Source organism: Anolis sagrei, chromosome 8 (assembly GCF_037176765.1).
Source record: "Anolis sagrei isolate rAnoSag1 chromosome 8, rAnoSag1.mat, whole genome shotgun sequence".
Lineage (NCBI taxonomy): Eukaryota > Metazoa > Chordata > Lepidosauria > Squamata > Dactyloidae > Anolis > Anolis sagrei.
Window position 1 is genome coordinate 13,963,159 of NC_090028.1, and position 22,438 is coordinate 13,985,596.

The 22,438-nt window shown below is 40.8% G+C and overlaps 1 protein-coding gene and 1 long non-coding RNA gene across 2 annotated transcripts in view; both read right to left on the bottom strand.

Annotated features, from left to right (window-relative positions):
* Positions 1 to 22,438, bottom strand: part of WWOX (WW domain containing oxidoreductase) — a 1,061,193-nt gene that overhangs the window by 938,632 nt on the left and 100,123 nt on the right. The window lies entirely within an intron of this gene.
* On the bottom strand, positions 2,323 to 2,717 carry LOC137097542 (uncharacterized). The gene is made up of 2 exons (XR_010910257.1): positions 2,655 to 2,717; positions 2,323 to 2,602 (listed from the first exon to the last, which is right to left on the bottom strand). It is a non-coding gene; the product is annotated as an uncharacterized lncRNA (long non-coding RNA).

The following is a 22,438-nucleotide window of genomic DNA, read 5'->3' on the forward strand; positions in this document are numbered from 1 at the left end:
TGAGGCTCTTTCTGAAGCCTGAGAAGAAGAAAAAGCCCTTTGCTGGAGTCAGGCAGAAACTGCGTTCACTGTCAATAAATGCCACCAAACGCTGAGGAAAAAAAAAAAAAAAGAAGAAGACAATTATGCTGGGGAAAGTGGAAGGCAAAAGGAAGAGGGGCCAACCAAGGGCAAGATGGATGGATGGCATCCTTGAAGTGATTGGACTGACCTTGAAGGAGCTGGGGGTGGTGACGGCTGACAGGGAGCTCTGGCGTGGGCTGGTCCATGAGGTCACGAAGAGTCGGAGACAACTGAACGAATGAACAACAACAACATTCCAGTATAATCCGGATTATCCGCTAAATTACGTTTTTTGCACAGCAGTTGCTGCAGACCTTTAGGTATTGCTACAAACAATGAGTTAAGTGGCTCTTTTTTACATAAGTCAGCTCAGTTATTTAATACGCCCTACTCATAAAAATCAGATCATTTACATGTACATTGCTGGTGAAGAACTCCACATTGTGTGAAATCACTGTAGCTGGAACAAAGCTGAGCTCATTCTTCAGATTTCTGCACAAAAAGAAATCTAAATGTTGTCAGATAATAGGACTAACAGTATATTTGAAAGCAATGAGGAGAAATGAACCCCATCAATAATCTAAGTGGAAGAAAATGGCAGTACCTGCTCCAGCAGACCTCACCTCTGAGGAAGCTTGCCATAGATGCAGGCGAAACGTCAGGAGAAATGCTTCTAGAACATGGCCATATAGCCCAAAAAAACCCACAAGAACTGAATGAGTTAAGTGTTTCTAATCTATTTTTGTTGTGTTAATAAACCTTGTTTGGACCTTTTACTTTGTGTCTGGGTCCTTTAAGGCATCTGGTTCACGACAGCTTCAGAATCCCCTTTTTTCTCCTCAAAATAATTTTCCAACTTGTGCCAGTAGATTTGTTGCATTAATGCTGTGTGATCACTAAAAAAAACTTTGCTTATAGTAGATGCCAGTTTGGCATATCTAAAAGATGGAGCAGTTTGCAGATTCCAGAAATCCTTGAGGAAGTTACATCTAGGTGGAGACCCTGAAATGCACTGGGCCTGGAAACAAAGCAACCAATGTCTTTTTTGTGCAACATGTGTAAATGTTCCAGTTGGTTTGTCACTGTGAAAATACATCCACCACTACTCTGATTTAATCACAGCTTCTAGGCTGTTTTAAGGCAGGAGTCACACTGGGGGAAAGTGGATTATTTTATGGAATAAAAAGGTAATACTGAGCTCACTACAAGTTAAAAAATTAATGATAAGAGTTGTTAATTCTCTTTTCATTCTTGAACAACCTTGAGAATAGTTGAAAATCTATACAGCGGAGTAATTAACAATAGTCTTTTTAAGAAGAGCAGTCTTCATTTATTGACTTCTAGTTGCATTAAAAAAAGTTTGTCATTTGGTCTTTAACATGGCATGTCCATAATACGTTCTTAAGTGTGCTCTTCATTTGATGCACATCTGACCTGTAGCGGACTTTTACGGTAAATGGTTTATAGCCATTTGGCATTTTGAGCCATTAAATACACTTTAGAATGACGTCATGGCATGTGTCATGGGCCATGCTTACAGCAATCAGGTTTTATTGTATTTAGGAGACATAAATCATCAGAACAGAAAACAACTCCTTGGGTCCCCATGATGTCTTGTGCATCATGTACCTTGTTTTGCTTCATAAATGAATTATGAATGCATTACAATAATGTGAGCAGTGAAGGCTGGCTAGAGAATTTCGTCAGTAGCCAACATTATCTGGGATAACATTATCTTGTCTTGGATAACTTTACCTTCCAGTATGTTTACAAGTAATGGAGTCTGATGGGAAATGAAGCTTGCTTGCTGATTAAAGAATAGTAGACCTTTTGTAGCTCTGTAAAATACATAAAATTCCAAACAAACTGCAATCCCGGCTACCGGTTCAAGGGAATTATAATTTTACTAGCTGTACCCTGCCACGCGTTGCTGTGGCCTATAGTAAATCTTTTCAAAGTAGAGGTAGATATCTGGACTATTCCTTCCCCTTTTTCTCCCCCTTTCTCTCCTTTCTTCCTTCTCTACCTCTTTCTTTCTTTCTTTCCTTCTTTTGCTCCTTGGTTTCATCCTTCTCTCTTTCCTTCATTCATCCTCCCCCTTTCTTCCTTTGCCTCCTTTCTTCCCTCCATGTTTCCTTCCTTCTTTCACTTTTTATTTGCTGTGGCCAACCTTCCCTCTTTCTCTCCTTCTTTCCCTCCTTCCTTCCTTCCCATCTTTCCTTCTCCTCTTCCTTCTCTATCTCTTTCCTTCCTCCCCCCTTTTTCTTTCTCTTCTGCTGTCTCTCTTTTCTTCCTTCTCTCTTTCCTTCCCTCCCTCTTTCTCTACATCTTCCCCCTTCCTTCACTCCCTCTTTCCTTCCTTCATTCCCTTTTTTCTTTCCTTCTCTCCTTCCTTCCTTCTCTCCTTCCTTCTTTCACCTTTTTCTTTCCCTCCCTCTTTCTCTCATTTCTTCCTTCTCTACCTCTTTCCTTCCTTCCCCCTTTTTCTTTCTCTTCCGCTGTCTCTCTTATCTTTCCTTCCATCTTTCCTTTTCTTTCCCTTTCTTCTTCCTTCTTTCTCTTATTTTCCTTCCTTCCCCCTTTTTCTTTACCTCCCTTTCTCTTTCTTCCTTCTTTCCTTCCTTCCCGTCTTTCCTTCTCTATCTCTTTCCTTCCTCCCCCCCCTTTTTTCTTTCTCTTCTGCTGTCCCTTTTTTTCCTTCCTTCTCTCTTTCTTTCTTTCCTTCCCTCCCTTTCTCTACGGGAAGGGGGGGCTTGAAGGGGCGGAGTTTGGAGGGGAAGAAGAAGGAGGGGGAGGAGGGCTAGATTTGGACAGGGCTTCGGAGGGGGCGGGGTTTGGAGGGGAAGAAGAAGGAGGGGAGGAGAGATGGATTTGGACAGGGCGGGAAGGGGCGGGGCTTGGAGGGGGCGGGGTTTAGAGGGGAAGAAGAAGGAGAGGGAGGAGGTAAGATTGGGAAAGAAGGAGGAGGAGGTAAGATTGGGGCGTGGTGTTGCGTGTGTGGGGGGGGCGGGGGAGTGAGGTGACATGTTGTGGCGTGATCGTGCTGGGCGGGGCGAGGGAGGGAGGTGCGGAGGGTGCATTGGCCATTCGGCCATGTGTGTGCGCGCGCCGGGGACTTTGCGCCATTGCGCATGATCAGCTGTTTTGTCCTTTTGTGAGTGTGTTGTTGTGTTGTTCAGTATTTTGATTTGATATGTTTGTACCTTGTGGGTTGAGGTATGTGCATGGGAATTTTGGTTAATTTTCGTTGGGGGGTTTTTGAGTTTTGCTGTCCCGTTGGACGCCCCTTACAGATTTAAAGATATAGATTTCTCTCCACCTCCACCCCCAAAGTTTTGGGTTGTGTGTCTACTGAGTGATTTTCATGAGACTCAGTAGGGACCAGTTTTCACTTGTGAAAGCCACCCACTACATGGCTACCTGCCTCCTCCCAGTAGACTCAAATCAAGGGGAAGTTTCACGAGAACCACCACTCCTCTTAATGTTCCCCCACCAACAGCAAGGGTATCCCTCTGGGCAGCTAAACCAGGAAATCCCAACTGGATGGCCCCCCACAAGAGAGGGTCTTCCTCCAGGTTCAAACCAAGACTGGGCAACTTGGAAGGCCCTGAACAGACTCAGAAGTGGAGTGGGCAGATCAAAAGAAAAGCTGGCAAAATGGCACAACCTAGAAGAACCCTCCACCTTGTGCAACTTTGAAGTAGAACAGACAACTCCGCATCTGTACGCTTCTCCGCAATGTCCTGCCTCATGTACAGAGAAAGAATTGTTTGAGGCTACAGACAATGCGGTCACTGTTGCTCGTTTCTGGTCAAAAGATATTTAGCTGCTTGTGCTCCTGTTATTATCAGTTTTATACTAGTTTGTGTAATGCTTTTGATATGAAATAAATAACTAATATAATCTATCATAATACATTTAGAATCATAGAATCATAGAGTTGGAAGAGACCTCATGGGCCATCCAGTCCAATCCCATTCTGCCAAGAAGCAGGAATATTGCATTCAAAGTACCCCTGACAGATGGCCATCTAGCCTCTGTTTAAAAGCTTCCAAAGAAGGAGCCTCCACCACTCTCAGGGGCAGAGAGTTCCACTGTTGAATGGCTCTCACAGTCAGGAAGTTCTTCCTCATGTTCAGATGGAATCTCCTCTCTTGTAGTTTGAAGCCATTGTTCCGCATCCTAGTCTTCATGGAAGCAGAAAACAAGCTTGCTCCCTCCTCCCTGTGATTTCCTCTCACATATTTATACATGGCTATCATATCTCCTCTCAGCCTTCTCTTCTTCAGGCTAAACATGCCCAGCTCATTAAGCCGCTCCTCATAGGGCTTGTTTTCCAGACCCTTGATCATTTTAGTTGCCCTCCTCTGGACACATTCCAGCTTGTCAATATCTCTCTTAAATTGTGGTGCCCAGAATTGGACACAATATTCCAGATGTGGTCTAACCAAAGCAGAATAGAGGGGTAGTATTACTTCCCTAGATCTAGACACTATGCTCCTATTGATGCAGGCCAAAATCCCATTGGCTTTTTTTGCCACCACATGACATTGTTGGCTCATGTTTAACTTGCTGTCCACGAGGACTCCAAGATCCTTTTCACACGTACTGCTCTCGAGCCAGGCATTGTCCCCCATTCTGTATCTTTGCATTTCGTTTTTTCTGCCTAAGTGGAGTATCTTGCATTTGTCACTGTTGAACTTCATTTTGTTAGTTTTGGCCCATCTCTCTAATCTGTCAAGATCGTTTTGAATCCTGCTCCTGTCCTCTGGAGTATTGGCTCTCCCTCCCAATTTGGTGTCATCTGCAAACTTGATGATCATGCCTTTTAACCCTTCATCTAAGTCATTAATAAGTCATTTGTAGGTCTTTGTTGTTTCTGACATGGTTACCCAACTATGACATGTTACTGTTTCCATCAAACCAAATCAATATGACGCCTGATCAAAACATCTATGCTAGTATTTAAAAACTTTCCGTTAATGCAGGAGGCTTGCTTGTTTTATTTCTCTCCCTACTAGATGGTGCTAAGCCTGAAATAATACTAACATGCTCATTCATCACTTAACATATAAAGTTATCGTACATAAAGTTTGTCATGGAAATTAGAAACAACATTCTAAATGTGTATTATATGGCATCAAATTATTTTGCATTACACTTAAGTTTATCCACTGCAGTAAATGTGAATTATAAAGGGACACCTGGCATAACAAGCCGGCTCATTTATTGAGAGAGCAATTTCAGTAGCACTAGGAAACTGATTTCTGAAATATCCTTTGTATTATTCATAAATAATCCAGGTGAAAACAGAGGTCTCTCTCAGGAGGTCAGCTCACATTTCAAAATCAAAACATTCTCTTTTTTTTCATGCTATTATAAAAAGACCGTATTGGAAATGATGGCTGTTTTGATGTATCAGGAATCCTGACTGATACGGAGCCACTGCGATACATTCTGTTCTTTTTTTGTGGTTGTAATTTGCTTTAATTAATTCTGCAGTTTCAAAGACCAAAAGAAAAAGGACAATTTTTAAGAAGTAAAATAACACACATCATTCTATAATCATGCAAATAAACGATAATGCATATAATGAATCAATTGCACAAACTATTAAAAAGCTGGTCGGGTATTTGCACTTGAAATATTTTTAAAGAGGAAACAGTTATTGGTTTGCTATTTTGCCAGTGCTATTATGATTGCGATTTGCGCTAACAATAACAATCTTGTTGTCTGCAAACATTTTTCATAAAGTCTAGAAGAGCCTTTCTCAACCTGGAGGTTGGGACCCCTGGGAGGGTCGCAAGGGGGGTTTCAGAGGGGTCACCAAAGACCATCAGAAGACACATATTTCTGATGGTTTTAGGAATCCCTTTGGCAGAGAAGGCTGAAGATCTCTCTGTCTGTCCTTCTCTTCCTTTTTGGAAACAGACAGCAAATTCTCCCACTAAAAGCCCACCTCCTTCTGTGATTGTAGGTGAACCTTAAATCCCAGCAACTACAACTCCCAAATATCAAGGTTTATTTTCCCCAAACTCCACCAGTGTTCACATTTGGGCATAGTGAGTATTTGTACCAAGTTTGGTCTAAATCCATCACTGTTTGAGTCCACAGTGCTCTCTGGATGTAGAGGAACTACAATTCTAAAACTCAAGGTCAATACCCACCAAACCCTTCCAGTATTTTTTGTTGGTCATGGGAGTTCTGTGTGCCAAGTTTGATTCAATTTCATTGTTAGTGGAGTTCAGAATGCTCTTTGATTGTAGGTGAACTATAAATTCCAGCAACTAATTCAAGGTGCTGGTTAAATTCCAGCCCAATTCAAGGTGCTGGTTTTGACCTACAAAACCCTGTACGGTTCCGGTCCAGTGTATCTGTCCGAATGTATCTCCCTCTACGTCCCACCACAGAATCTAAGATCATCTGAGGGGGCCCTGCTCTCGACCCCACCACTTTCCCAAGTGAGGCTGGTGGGGACGAGGAGCAGGGCCTTCTCAGTGGTGGCCCCTCACCTGTGGAACTCACTCCTGGTGGATATCAGGACATCGACATCACTCCTGTCCTTCAGGAGGAAGGTAAAGACGTGGTTGTGGGACCAGGCCTTCGGGCAATCTGCCAACTAAGTACGGACAACCAGACAAATAGGACCGGCAGGACTGATAAATGTGGAATGAAACTGAACTATGAGATAACGAATATGGACCGGCAATAAGGAGTAATTGGTTTGTATCGGTTTGTATGAAATTTTTATGGGTTTTATTGGGTATAGATATGATGTATTGTTGTTGTTTGCTATTCTGTGCTATTGTGTTTGTATTGTGTTACGGGCATCGAATTGTGCCTTGGATATGTAAGCCGCCCTGAGTCCCCTTCGGGATGAGAAGGGCAGGGTAAAAGTAAACCAAATAAATAAAATAAATAAACTACAACTCCCAAATGAGAAAATCCCTCCCCCCCTCCCAACCCCACCAGTATTCAAATTTGGGCGTAATGGATATTCGTGCCAAATTTGGTCCAGTGAATGAAAATACATCCTGCATATGAGATATTTATATTACGCTTGATAAAGTAGCACAATTAAAACCTTATCCATGAGGAGTGCCAAAAAAATCTTGGAATCAAATTTGTAAATAAACCAGAATATTACCTTTTAGGTATTACAGACCCGGACCTAACATTGGACCATAACAAAGATGTTCTTTTTACTTATATGGTTACAGCGGCAAGAATTGCATATGCAAGACTTTGGAAAACTGATAAGATTCCAGACATCGAGGATTGGATTGACAAACTAAGAGAAATCAAAGATATGGACAAATTAACTTTTTTTCTGAAGGCTAACTTGGGAAGCCCAATAAAAAGGACAGACTGGGCTCCGTTTGAAAAATATGAAAAAGACAAGAAGCAAAGAGACAGAGCCTAATATTATCTTTTTTGAATCTGATATAGATAGATCTATACTATCTTATTCTATTCGTTTTCTCCCTCTTTTTTATAGTATATGAATTTATAGAGTAAGAAGAACATAGTAAAAATGTTAAACATGAATATAGACAAAAATATTCTCACAAAGAATAAGAGCGAAAGCACAGGATGGAAGTCAATGGACCGATATATATATATATATTCTCTTTTTTTTCTCTCTTTCTCTTTTTTCGTTCTAGTTAGATCGGCTCTTCTCTATCCTTTTTCCTACTTTTCTGGAAACTAAATGTTCTCCCACTTTTTATGTAAATATATAAAAAATATTTTCTTTTGTTTGTATTTTTTCATTTTGGTGTATGTATAATAAAATATTTATTGGATAAAGTAGCAAAATTACAGTTATGAAGTAGCAACAAAAATAATCTTATGGTTGGGGGTCACCACAACATGAGGAACTGTATTAAGGGGTCACAGCATTAGGAAGGTTGAGAAACACCGGTCTAGAATCATAAAATTGAAATTGAATCCAGACAAGACAGAGGTACTCCTGGTCAGTCGCAAGGCCGAACAGGGCATAGGGTTACAGCCTGTGCTGGATGGGGTCGCACTCCCCTTGAAGGCGCAGGTTCGCAAATTGGGTGTGATCCTGGATTCATCGCTGAGCCTGGAACCCCAGGTTTCGGCAGTGACCAGGGGAGCATTTGCACAGCTTAGGCTCGTGCGCCAGCTGCGCCCGTACCTTGGGAAGTCTGACTTGGCTACGGTAGTCCACGCCCTGGTTACATCCCGTTTAGACTACTGCAACGCTCTCTACGTGGGGTTGCCTTTGAAGACGGCCCGGAAGCTCCAGCTGGTCCAACGTGTGGCAGCCATGATACTAACAGGAGCGGGACGCAGGGAGCATACAACCCCCCTGCTGTACCAGCTCCACTGGCTGCCGATCTGCTACCGGGCTCAATTCAAAGTGCTGGCATTGGCCTATAAAGCCCTAAACGGTTCCGGCCCAAGATACCTAACTGACCGCCTCTCGGCCTATGAGCCCACGAGGACTTTGAGATCTTCCGGGGAGGCCCTGCTCTCGATCCCGCCTGCGTCACAGGCACGGCTGGCAGGGACGAGAGATAGGGCCTTCTCGGTGGTGGCTCCTCGGTTGTGGAACACCCTTCCCATGGACATCAGGCTAGCTCCCTCCCTGTTGATATTCTGCAGGAAGTTAAAGACCTGGCTGTTTAAGAAGGCATTTGAACAAGAAGTGCAATGATTGGTAATTTGACCATAGGAATGGAACAACGGAAATGATATCGGATTGTGGGTTTGACGATGAGACGACTTGGAATGGCTTTTGTAGTAATGTTGATGTTTTGATGAGAAGTTTTTTGATAATGATGAATTGTGGATTATTTTACACTATGGTTTGTATTTTGCACCTGTTTTTCTATGTTGTACACCGCAATGAGTCGCCCTTGGGCTGAGAATTGCGGTATATAAGCGAAATAAATAAATAAATAAATAAATAAAATCAGACTTAGAAGAGAGCACAAGGGAATCCAGTCCAAAACTCTGCTAACGCAAAATCGCAAAATCAAAACACTTCCAGCAGATGACCATCCCGCTCTGTTTAGAAACCTTGCAATAGAATGAGCCCACTATACTTCAAGGAAACATATTCCAATGCTGAAAAGCTCTTATTTTCAGATAATTTCTCCTAATGTTTTTAACCTCTTTCTCTATCTTTTGCATCCATTGCTCTATGTCCTGATCCCTGAAGAAGCAGAAATCAAGCTTCCTCCAGACAATACAACATCCTTTCAAATATTTAAAATTCAAAAATAATGTCACCTCTTAACCTTCTCCCCTCCAGGTTATATATACCCAACTCCGTTAGGGTATGATTTAAAGATCTTATACCAGATCTTGTTACATCTGTTGTTGCTGTGTGCCTTCAAGTCATTTCAGACTCAGAGCAACCTGAAGTCTAAAATTCAGGGTAGGGGCTGGGTAAATGGTGTTGGAGGGCTGCATCTGGCCCGCGGGCCGTAGTTTGGGACCCTCTGACCTAGCCTAACATGATCTACCAAGAATGTGAACACTTTAGCAATGTCTTAACAGGTTTTTCTCATCTCTTGCCACCCAGTTCTCCTTACTGGAGATGCCACAGATTGAGAGGCATATGCTCTACCATTGATTCCTCCTACATTTATTTCTCTGCCAGGTTAGTTGAAGGAAAGTGATGATTCTTATGTTCAACATATATGCCAGGTGTCTCCTGACTTGCCTCTGAGAACCACAAGGTGTCACTACAATTCCACATCACGAGCCAAAACAGATCCCATTTCTGATTACAAGAATCATGTATTCCTGATAGGGGTATTAAGGTTTTGGTGTGAGACATCGCTGGTGCCCCCACAAAGGGCATTAATTGGCAATAAAAAGATCTGAAAAACAAGGAATGTTACCTGCCCAAGTTAAGCAAGCATGCCATTTCAACTGGCACTATGTATAAAATGAAGGCTCAACAGCAGCCATTTGGAATGTGTTGTCGAAGGCTTTCATGGCCGGAATCGCTGGGTTGCTATGAGTTTTCCGGGCTGTATGGCCATGTTCCAGAAGAATTCTCTCCTGACGTTTCACCCACATCTATGGCAGGCATCCTCAACCTCTGAGGATGCTTGCCATAGATGTGGGCAAAATGTCAGGAGCAAATGCTTCTGGAACATGGCCATACAGCCTGGAAAACTCACAGCAACCCAGCAATTTGGAATAATTGAACTGAGAGAGCATTTCAAGAAGTGTGCTATTACAAAGAAGGGAATTAGGTTGGAACGATTGGCCGAAATATAAAGAACTGGTGAAAAAAGAAAAGGGGAAAATAATCCTAAAAACCCAGCAAGAGATGAAGGAAATCAACGGGAAAATATTATGGTTTCAATTCAGGCAGGTAAGAGAAAGGTTCAAAAAAGACGAAAAGTCCAGTTTCGAAGAAGAAACAACATTCTGGGATATTATAATGCAGATGGAAACAAAAATAATAACAAAGATATACAAAAAATTAAGAGAATGGAATAAGGACCCGAATGAAGAAAAGGAATGCACGAAGCGATGGAAGGAAAATATTGGAAGAAATATAAAAATAGAGGAATGGAAGGAAATTTGGACGAAGAAATTAAAATATTTGTACGCAACAGACCTTAAGGAAAATTGGTTAAAAATGGCATATAGATGGTATATGACACCGTATAAATTAGGCAAATGCTATAGTAATGTCAATACAAGTTGTTGGAAATGTAGAAAGAAGGAAGGTACTCTGTTTCACATGTGGTGGACATGTGATAAGGCAAAGTCGTATTGAAATAATGAAATAATGCAAAAGATGTTAGGTATAAATATTCAACTTAAACCAGAAATATTCTTGTTGGGAATGACAATATCAAAAATGGAAAAAAAATACTGACAAACTACTATTTTTACTAACAACAGCGGCGAGGATGTGTTACGCAAAATTATGGAAGAAGGAAGAAATACCAGAACCAGAAGAATGGTTACAGAAAGTGTATGACATTAGAAACATGGATCGACTCACATTTCTAATATCCAGAAATAAGGATAATCCGACACAAGAGACAAATTGGGGAAAAATTACTGATTATTTAAAAGAGATAAAATATAAGACAATCGTTTAAAAAAAGAAAGAAAATAACACCTCTAGGAAGAAGGAAGGAGAGAAATCTATGATAGACTGAAGGACAGAAGACAAAGAAAAGGAGAACATCTCCACCACCTTACTCAGGAAGTCACGAAGATCTTCAAAAAAAATTTTTCTTTTTTTTTCTTTTTTTTCCCCGTCCCTGCCTTCTGCCCTTCTCCCGCTTTCCCCCTTCCCCTACCCTCTCCTTCCCTCCACAATATCTGCCCGTTCTTTCTTTCTTGGTTTTTAACTCATGTCACAGAAAATTCAATAAAATATATTTTAAAAAGAAGTGTGCTATTAGAAGAGCAATGCCCTAATACTCTTGTTTGTATAACTTTCATAATACTTGCTCAACCTGTAGATATGTCAGGGAGGAAAAATCCCCACAGAGCGAGAAGCATGAGGCAGTGTTTCTTATCAAAATTATTTTGTAAAGCGGGGATAGAAAATGTGCAGCCTTCCAATGTTGACTGCATTACCCATCAGCCCTAGCCACAAAGCTGGGCAATGCAGGTCAACATCTGGAGAGGGAAAATTACAGCATTTAAGGACTAACTTTAAATTGACAAATTCTGTTATGAATAGCTGTGCCAAACCCCTGGATTAAATCCTTTAAAATAGCAAAATAACAGAAGTCCAGCAATTATAAGAGCAGCACAAGATAGCCGAAGTTGGATTGTAAAAGCCTTTATGATGCTCGGGGGGGGGGGGGGGGGGGGGGAGGGGATTTTTGGGTGTCCCAGTTTTCATCTGTAAAATGTTGGAAAGTATGAGTTTATGCCCCAGTGAAACTGACAGATTTTTGTAATAAATCACATTGATTTCAACAAGATCTAAATACAACTAACATTAGTTATGTTGGGTTGCTGTGAGTTTTCTGGGCTGTATGGCCATGTTCCGGGAGCATTCTCTCCTCACGTTTCACCACATCTATGGAAGGCAACCTCAGAATTTGTGAGATTTGTTGGAAACTAGGTAAATGAGGTTTATATCTGTTTGAGGCAGGTGGGGATGCTGCAATTGGCCACTGTGATTAGCATTTAATGTTTCCAACAGACCTCACAACCTCTGAGGATGCCTGACATAGATGAATGCGAAACATCCAAAACTAATACTTCTGGAACATGGTCATACAGCCCAGAAAATTGACAGCAACCCAGTGATTCCGGCCATGAAAGCCTTCGACGATACATCAGTTAAGTTTATGCTTTGATGTGGCATCGAACTGTGCCAAGCTGTAAGCCGTTCTGAGTCCGCCTTGGGGTGAGATAGGGTGGGATAGAAATACAGTAAATAATAAATCTATATAAATAAAAATGTAATGATCGTTTGTGGGATTAACATAACTCAAAAACCACTGGGCGAATTGACACCAAATTTGGACACAATACACCCATCAGGCCAACGAGTGACCATCACTCATAAAAACACTGAAAAAGACAGCAGAAGGGACTTACAATGCCAAAAAAAACCCCCAAAAATACATTACAATGCACGTGCAAAACCACATATATACACACAAACACACATATACACAAATACATACACACATATTACTTACTTACTTAGGGGATCCCTCGTTTTCCGAGGAGGATTGTCTTCCAATATTCTTGTGGGTCCGTATGTGGCTGCGGAGCCCTATTCTTGCTCTGCATCTTCTTCCGCAGTGAGGGCATCGGTTTCCAGGTGGAAGGCGGTCTCGGTCGGGGTTGGCTTGACGCACCTTCCTCTTGGCACGCTTCTCCCTTTCACCCTCCATTTGTGCCTCTTCAAATTCTGCAGCACTGCTGGTCACAGCTGACCTCCAGCTGGAGCGCTCAAGGCCCAGGGCTTTCCAGTTCTCAGTGTCTATACCAGAGTTTTTAAGGTTGGCTTTGAGCCCATCTTTAAATCTCTTTTCCTGTCCACAAACATTCCGTTTTCCGTTCTTGAATTCGGAGTAGAGCAACTGCTTTGGGAGACGGTGATTGGGCATCTGGACCACGTGGCCGGTCCAGCGGAGTTGGTGGCAGAGGACCATCGCTTCAGTGCTGGTGGTCTTTGCTTCTTCCAGCACGCTGTTTGTCTGCCTGTCTTCCCAAGAGATTTGCAGGATTTTCCGGAGGCAGAGCTGATGGAATCGTTCCAGGAGTTGCATGTGACGTCTGTAGACAGTCCACGTCTCGCAGGCATATAGCAGGGTTGGGAGGACAATAGCTCTATAAACAAGCACCTTGGTATCCCTACGGATGTCCCGGTCCTCAAACACACTCTGCTTCATTCGGAAAAATGCCGCGCTCGCACATATATACACACGCAAAACACAGATACACACATATATACACACACAAAACACAGATACACTGACTGGGCCACAGCAACACGTGGCAGGGGATGGCTAGTAAATAATAAATTCTCTGGATCACACAGACTTATTTTGGAAGGAGCAAAATACCTGTTATCCCCACACACAAATAAACAAAATCTTTATTTACAACTGTTTTGAGTGGTATTTGTAAGGCAAGACCACTCCTACCCAAAGGTACAATAACTTGGGACTTCCTATTCGACCCTCTAGAATTGCAGGAAAGCTTTAGAAAGTATATGACAAACATTTACTACATTAATGTATATTGAGCATGAAAACATTGAATATAACCACGTTCTTTGCTGTTGCTCCATCATTTTAACACGGGGCTCTCTTTTATAGACTAAAAAAAACATAGGAGGGTGGGTCAAAAAGTTTTGCATCCTGTGTCATAAAAACGTTATGAATGAACGTATAACAGCAGAAGTTGCTACAGATCATAGCCTGAACTGTCCTCTATACAAAACTATAATCAACATAATCACTATCAATTTGTATACATTTGAACCAGGCATCAAAACTATTTTGGAAAAAATTCTGGGTTTCGCTTTGTGACTCATGATTTTAAAGCTGTTTTAACATCATTCAGGTAATTGAATCTGAAACCACATCAGAGGCCCAAACAGGTAAAAGCCAAAAGGGGCCAAATCATAAACATTCTTCCATCGATTATGGAGTTCCTTAGGTGCACAACATTTTTTTGCCAGAAATTCACTGACGACTCTTTCCTTTAGCTTCAAATTCATGGTTCTAATCAGTCAATCAGAAAAAGAAAATACTATATCAGTAGAGTAAGGTTACCTCAATCGTATCATGCATAGATAGTCCAGTAGCTATGAAAGAAATAAAAGTTAAGAGTGATGGAGGCATTACTTTTTGATCCACCCACTTATAAATGTTTCTCAGTGAAAAGACAATACAGGTGGCATACACAAGAACTACAGAAGCATGTCCATAAACTGAATGATGAAATAGCTTGCTAAAACGTTGTGTGAGTAGTATTAATATTACTCCATTCTCGCATATTTAATGATTTAAATCACATTACTGTAAGCTTCTGGTGAAGTTAATGTTTCACCTCTATAAAACCCCTCCTAAGACTGCATATCCCTGATGGAAACAAGGAAAAAAGACAACTACTATCACTGAGAAAATTTCAATTGTAGTCTCTCTCTGACACCATTAATCTGACATAGTTACTATCTATACCTCTGTACAGTTAATGTTTCACTTCTTATGTGTGTACGTTTTCTGGACAGAGAGTTGCTTTCCTACAAAAAGAATATGTGTGACATTACAGGGCCATCTTGTGGCAAAGAAAAACCTAAAATAATTAAAATCTAGTTTTACACTATTAAATCCTCTAAACTCTAAAACTTAATAACAAATGAAATAACCAACAATAAAACTTAAATAACTTATACAGATATAAACAGTTAATATAAATTTAACACTAAATAAAGGAAAATAAGAACAATAGCTGAAACCATTATAAAAATATGACATGTTATGCAACAACCAGTGGGCTGAAGTCAGTTCCAGTCTCTAGACAAGATTTAACATATCTAGGTGAAAGTATAAGTCAGGAATATTAGTCTTCCTCCTCTCCATATGCCAAAGTGTACAGGTGGGTAACAGCGCTCCATGCAGTCATGCAGGCCACATGACCTTGGAGGTGTCTACGGACAACGCTGGCTCTTCGGCTTAGAAATGGAGATGAGCACCACATCCCAGAGTTGGACACAACTATACTTAATGTCAGGGGAAAACCTTTACCTAATCTTGTTGTGTATCAAATAATAATAATAATAATAATAATAATTTTTAATTGCTGCATACAGTAGCCACGAGCAATTTCATAATTTTCCCTTTTGGGTCAGAAGGATACTAATAATGTTTTGGGTTTTCCTAACTGATAAAGGCATTTAAGTTCACTCGACCCTGTGTTGCCATCTTGGAAGCACTGAAATGATCAAACGATCGTTACAACTCTTTTACACAGGTCCTTAGAAACCGTACGTTAATGCACAATGTCATCTATTTTCTTTCAAGGCATATAAAACCTTGCTAAGTGTTGTTATCAGCAGAAACTCCAAGTGAGCTTCAGACCTTCCCCTCTCCTTATGAAATGCAGAGTAACAATAATGAAGGGCCAGGTGCGCACATGCGTTTGCTATTTTATACAAGACTAGCAAAACTGTCACTGTGGTCAGCAACCTGAGAAAAGTGTAAACTAGAAAAAATTACAGCCCTGAACAGGAAAAACCCCTGAAGTAATTACTGGGGTTTATTTAGCAGTCTATGCAGGTTTGGTGCTCTTAAGATATTAGGGTTATAATTTACTCGGCATGTAAGATATTAGGGTTATAATTTACACGGTATGATTCCTTAGGCTAGAACGTTTTAAATAATCTAAGTTCTAAATCATCAAAGACTGAAACCATCAAGCTAATTTCTGTTTATGATTCTCATCAAATGCACAATGAAAGAGAAATACCCCACGGTAGAGAAAGGTGGAGGACCTTGTAAAGCCTTGCCGAGATCTTTATTGCTTCTCATCAGTGCAACTTCGACACTCTTCAAGAACATAAATATGAAGTTTAGGATCTCATCTCCTTCCTAACCTTATATTCAAATCTAATCTGCATTTTATGAGGAGTGGCAACATCTGAAGAAAGTGTTGACATTTCCATGGATTGATATATGTTCTAAATCATATATCTATATATTGATTCAAGGAATCCTAGACCATTCAAAAGTTGGTAGACATCACAATGGCCAATTTGTTTAACTCACCCTGATGCAGGAATATACATATAAAGCACTCATAAAGGACACCCATCTCATCTCTGTATTGTCGAAGGCTTTCAAGGCTGGAATCACTGGGTTGTTGTAGGTTTTTTCGGGCTATATGGCCATGTTTCTAGAGGCATTATCTCCTGACGTTTTGCCTGCATCTATGGCAAGCATCCTCAGAGGTTGTGAGACCTCACTACCTCTGAGGATGCTTGCCATAGATGTAGGCGAAACGTCAGGAGAGAATGCCTCTAGAACATGGCCATATAGCCCGAAAAAACCTACAACAACCCATCCCATCTCTGCTTAAATACCTTGGAGTGGGGATCTCCAAACTTTTTAAACAGAGGGCCAGGTCACAGTCCCTCAAACTGTTGGAGGGCCGGATTATTATTTATTAAAAAAAAAAAAGGAACGAATTCCTATGCGCACTGCACATACCTTATTTGTAGTGCAAAATACACTTAAAAACAATACAATAATTAAAATGAATAACAATTTTAACAAATATAAACTTATTAGTATTTCAGTGGGAAGTGTGAGCCTGCTTTTGGCTGATGAGATAGGATGTTGTTGTTGTTGTTGTTGTTGTTGTTGTTGTTTGCTTTCAAATCGTTTCACACTAGGTTGACCCTGAGTTAGGGTCGGGTAAATGACCTTGGAGGGCTGTATCCGGCCCCCGGGCCTTAGTTTGAGGCAAATCTAGTCCTAAAAGCCTGGTCTGCCCAGATCGGACAAAATGTCACATTATAGCTTTAGAAAATTTGAATTGTTTTAAGTTATGCATTGTTTTAAATTGTGCAAATTAATTTTACTTGTAGAAAACCCAGACGTGTAATGATACGTGGATATTAATGGGAATAATGTAGATAAACAAAAACGGAATTACATTGTTTGAGATGAGGAGAGGATTGTACAAATCTGACCTGGTTCCCTTCCACACCATACAAATATAGTGGTATAATTCCACTTTAACCAGAATGGTTTCCCTCTAGGTAATCTAGGATTTGTAGTTGTCAGACAGGTGTTTAGAATTCTCATACACATCTCCCCTTATGAACTATGTTGGACTTTAAGATCGTCTGGGGAGGCCCTGCTCTCAATCCCGCCTTTGGTGGTGACGAGAGACAGGGCCTTCTCTGTGGTAACCCCTCGGTTATGGAACGCCCTCCCTAAGGAGATTAGATCAGCTCCCTCAATCTTAACATTTCGGAGACAAGTTAGGACATGGTTATGTGAGCAAGCGTTTACAAATGCAGGTTCCATAGAAAATGGAATCACTTGACAATGGAATTTGGACAATGTTTTAACTAGGAAACACTGATAATAATGATGTTCGTTTTTATTGTTCCTATTGTGGTTTTATATTGTTTTAATGCTTAATCTGTATTTTCCTATTGTCTGTACTAACTTGTTGTAAACCGCCTTGAGTTGCCAATAGGCTGAGAAAGGCAGTATACAAGTATAGCAAATAAATAAATCATACAAAGAGCTCGAGTACCTCACCGATCCGAAAACTCCAAGGTGGTTAAAACAAAATCTGTAATTGTGGAGAATAAAGAAAATCAGCACAACTGAGCTAATCTACAATGTAACAACTTAAGATATTTTTCACTAAAAATATAAACGTGTGAATTAACCAGAAATCAAAGCTACCTCAAACAGAACGTTTAGATCACCGAGTGTCAATGCAATCGTACTTTCCGACAAAGACATTTCGATAATTCCACTGAAAGTTGTCCAAGTGCTACATAATTAAATAGTAGATTAGGTGGTATTCAAGTATGAGTATCTAGCCACTAAATGAAAATGCAAATTCTGTTTCTGTGATGAAACAAAACATAAAAATAAATGCAAACACCGTATTACTACTGTTTACACAAGAAAAAAAAGGAAATCGCAGCATTACGTTCTCTCTGACAAACAAACATCAAACCATTTCACAACATCATGAGATACGGTCTGTTCCAGGCAGTTATTGTCATATGTTCTGCAGTTGATGGTTGGTGATGGAAGGGTTAATGTGAGTATTAGTTCTAGAGGGTTTGGTAATCTGTAAGTGGGAGTTCATGGGTGAAAGCAATTAGGGGTGGAGGTGTGCAGGAGACGGGTTGCAGCTGGGTGTTACTGGATTTAAGGAGCTAACCTTGAGACTGATTTTTAGGAGAAAAGTATCTGTTGCATTTTGGTGGTGGATGCTGCTAGTTTTCCCCCCAGGTCTGTGGAATTTTTCGGTATCCTGACCTGTCTCTTGTAATCCTGGAACCTTGAACCTTTGGACTGCCTTTTGACTACGGTATAGACTCTTGATCCCTGGACTTTGTTTATTGAACTCTCGGCATTTGACTACTGGACTGGATCCTTTTGACTACGGAGTTGTTTTTGCTATCTTTATGTTTTATGTTTTTGTCTATTAAAACAGCCAGCAAGTAAGTGCTGTTTTAATTAAACTGTTTGATAAAACTTGGAGTTTGTTTCATCTCTACCTAAATAAGGAAGAGCCCTGGCAATGTGACAGTTATATAGTTGTCCATGAAAGTAAAACCAGTCAAGGTCCTCAAATCACTGACCAATGGTGGTGATCATAGCAACCTGATTTAATAAAGGGCATGAAGTGAACAAGATTTAAGAGCTCAAAATGGATTTATATATTTGCATTATTTCCAGATAACCTCCCCCTGACAGGACGTGGAATAACTCTAGAAAAGCGTGACACTGACAAACTCCCATTGTACAAGGCTTTCCTTTTCTTTGGCTAACAATTAATTTGGATTGCAGGTGGACTTTATGAAAGTTTCTTCCAATGAAGCCTGGTTGTGTTTTTCTTTAGAGTTAAGTATAATGGATATTTAATCATACATCGCATAATAACGAAATTTTATATCTGTTTGTTTCTCGTTTCCATGGAATTAAAGATAAGGTATTTTTAAAAACAGAAATCTAATGTAGCAAGTAAGAAACAAGGAATTAAGAGGACCAGGGGGAAATAAGACTGGGATGTACAGTAATATCCAAGGTAACTTCACAAATTACGTTTCTTTAGATACTAAACAGGGACACATAGTCAACCAAGCTAACAATTTGACATGGGCTGCAACTCACCGTTATACCATCAATTTCACCATTATGTTTCCATAAAGATAGCTTATGAGCTCATCCATTGCTGTATCCAATGGAAACAATGGGTGTAAAGACATTGCCAGTGCTAAGAAAAAAAATTGATAAGACAGGGAAAAAAATAGTAATAGCATGAAAGGTAAAATGGAAAGGAGAAAAGTGGAGATTTAGTGGATTGGTTATATTTTCAGATCTGAAATTGGGTAAATGATCCATTCTGGTTGTAAAGGGAAGTCAATATTCCCGGAATTAGCTTTAATAGAAAGGAGGTTGCAACGGTGTACAAGACAACTTCTAGACAATATTAAGCAAAGGTGTTGTAGTTCAGCATGTTGCTCAAGTTGCTACTCCTAGTAGCAGAGAAAACAGGTCTCCTTTGGAGTCAGAGGGGGAACAGCAGCGTCAGCACATTAGAGAAATCATTATGGCTCCAAGCAATACTGACACGTTCCCAGGTTTCTCGGATTGGGAGATGGGAGATGGGGGATGGGGAAGGGAGCAGAGGTGTAAAGAGGGCTGCTCGTGAGCCAGAGTCTGAAGGGGAATTACAAAGGAAGCGTATTCGGGAAATACTTTGTGCACCAATAGAGGATGAAGATTTCCTTGGGTTTGAAAGGAGTTCTGGGACTGGGAGTGACATGGACGATGATGAAGAGTTAAATTGGACCCGTGTGCAAAACGTAAGGGATATCTGTAACCAGCCCACCTCTAGTGAGGAATTTGAGGGGTTCACTGAAGATTGGCAGCCAGGGGACTCTTGGCAGGATCTGAATCCTGATACTCGTTGGCAGAGGTGGAGGAATGGACATTCAGCTGCAGGCTTGGAAGCAGCTGGGAGTGATGATGAGAGAGTGGGGAGCTCATCAAGCTCCGATAATGAATTGTAAGATATAAGGGGGTTCAGTTTGAATTGCAAGTTGCAGAAGGCAAAGTGTCTTCTTGGGGACATAAGTCTTTGTATCTGCCAACTTTCCACCTTGGGTCCTGGGCTATAGCCTCGTGTGTTCCTGTGCTCCTGTTTCCTGAGTGACTTCAACGTTTCAGCTTTGCTTTGCTACGGAATTGACTCCGGACTGGTTTGACTTCGCTTTTGGACTTCTGGACTTTGTTTGCTAATATCTTTGTGACTTTAACAACTTTCAGTTTTGAAACAACGTTCTTTCAACTTTATAGACTGTGTTCTTGCTACATTTTGATTTTTAAGCAAATGGCTTCATCTTTAGTTTAATCCAGATTAAGAGGCAGCGCTATAATCCGGATTATATTCTACTTTTTTCTATTGACTTGTTTTTGGTGCCAAATTGCTCCAGCAGACTTAAGCACTGCAGTTAAGTGCTTTTCAAAACTTTTTGTTAACAATAAAACTGTGTTTTAACATTTGATCTGTGTCTGGCGTGTTTAAAGGCTTCTGGGTTCTGACAAAAGGTCATTCATTAGATCAGTGGTTCCCAATCCATGGGCTACAGCCGACTGGTGGCCCATGAGAGCTAAAATAAGATCCATGAGACATGTGAAGAAAATTGGTGCCGGGAGTGCGTGCTGCTGTTGCAGGAGAGCGAGGGAGCGAAGGAAAAGAAGGGAGGGAGGGAGGAAGGAAGGAAGGAAGGAAGGAAGGAAGGAAGGAAGGAAGGAAGGAGACACCATCACGTTGCCCTTGCCAGTGCTTTCTTAGCCTTGGGAGACTTCCCAGGCCAGGGCAGAGAAGACTCATCCGGCGGCACACACAAGGGAACAAGAGAGAGAAGAAGTCTCACTTAAAGTTATTATTATTAGCTCCCATTGCCAAGCATGAGTTGTAATGGGAAGCTGCCCTTTGTAAGACCCTGTTTAGTCCCCCAAAGTAATTCTTATTATTAGTTCCAACTGCTAAATACAAGAGTTGTAATAGCAAAACAGCCCTTTGTAAGACCCTGTTTAGTCCCCCAAAATAGTAGTAGTAGCAGTAGTTGTTTTTGTCATTATTATTATTATTATTATTATTGGGTTGTTGTAGGTTTTTCCGGGCTATATGGCCATGTTCTGGAGGCAATTTTTCTCCTGACGTTTCGCCTGCATCTATGGCAAGCATCCTCAGAGGTAGTGAGGTCTCTTGGAAGCAGGAAAAATGGGTTTATATATCTGTGGAATGACCAGGGTAATGTTTCAGCTGATCACCTTGATTTGCATTCAATGGCCTGGAAGCACCTGGGGGGAATCTCTTGTTGAGAGTGAATTGATGTGCCTGTTTGTTTCCCCTCTGTTGTTTTGCCGTTGTAATTTTTGAGTTTTTTAATACTGGTAGCCAGATTTTGTTCATCTTCATGGTTTCCTCCTTTCTGTTGAAATTGTCCACATGCTTGTGGATTTCAATGGCCATTCCACAGGAGAAAAATTGCCACAAGAACATGGCCATATAGCCCGGAAAAAAACCTACAACAACCCAGTGATCCCGGCCATGAAGGCCTTCGACAATACATTATTATTATTATTATTATTATTATTATTATTATTATTAAAGCTGTTAGGGGCAGTTTCTTTTGTCTTGCACTCTGTTTTTTGTATTATTTTTTTCAACCTAAGCCTCCTCTCCTTTTTTTTTTTTTAGATGAATGTTAATGAAATCCATGGATACACAACATGTTCCTGGGGTTATCTGGGGTGCTGGTTCAAAAAATTGCATTGGATAGACCACCCCAGCTCTAGATTTTTAAATATTGTTTTCTGTGGGTGAGCAGATGATGACTACTGGATGGCATATATTCTGTATCAGAAACTAGAGCTGATTTGATCTATCCAATGCACTTTTCTGAACTAGCACCCCAAATAACGAAACCAAATCTAAAGTTGACCAAAAACTGATTTGTAACCCTTTTGGTACTAATGTTGGAGAGTGGACCCTGGCTTCCCTGGTCAAGGGGTCCTTGGTAAAAAAAAAAAAAAACGGTTGGGAACTGCTGCATTAGTGTATCAGAATAACTGCTTCTGCCATTCCCAAGAATGTGGTATGCACCACACATACCAAG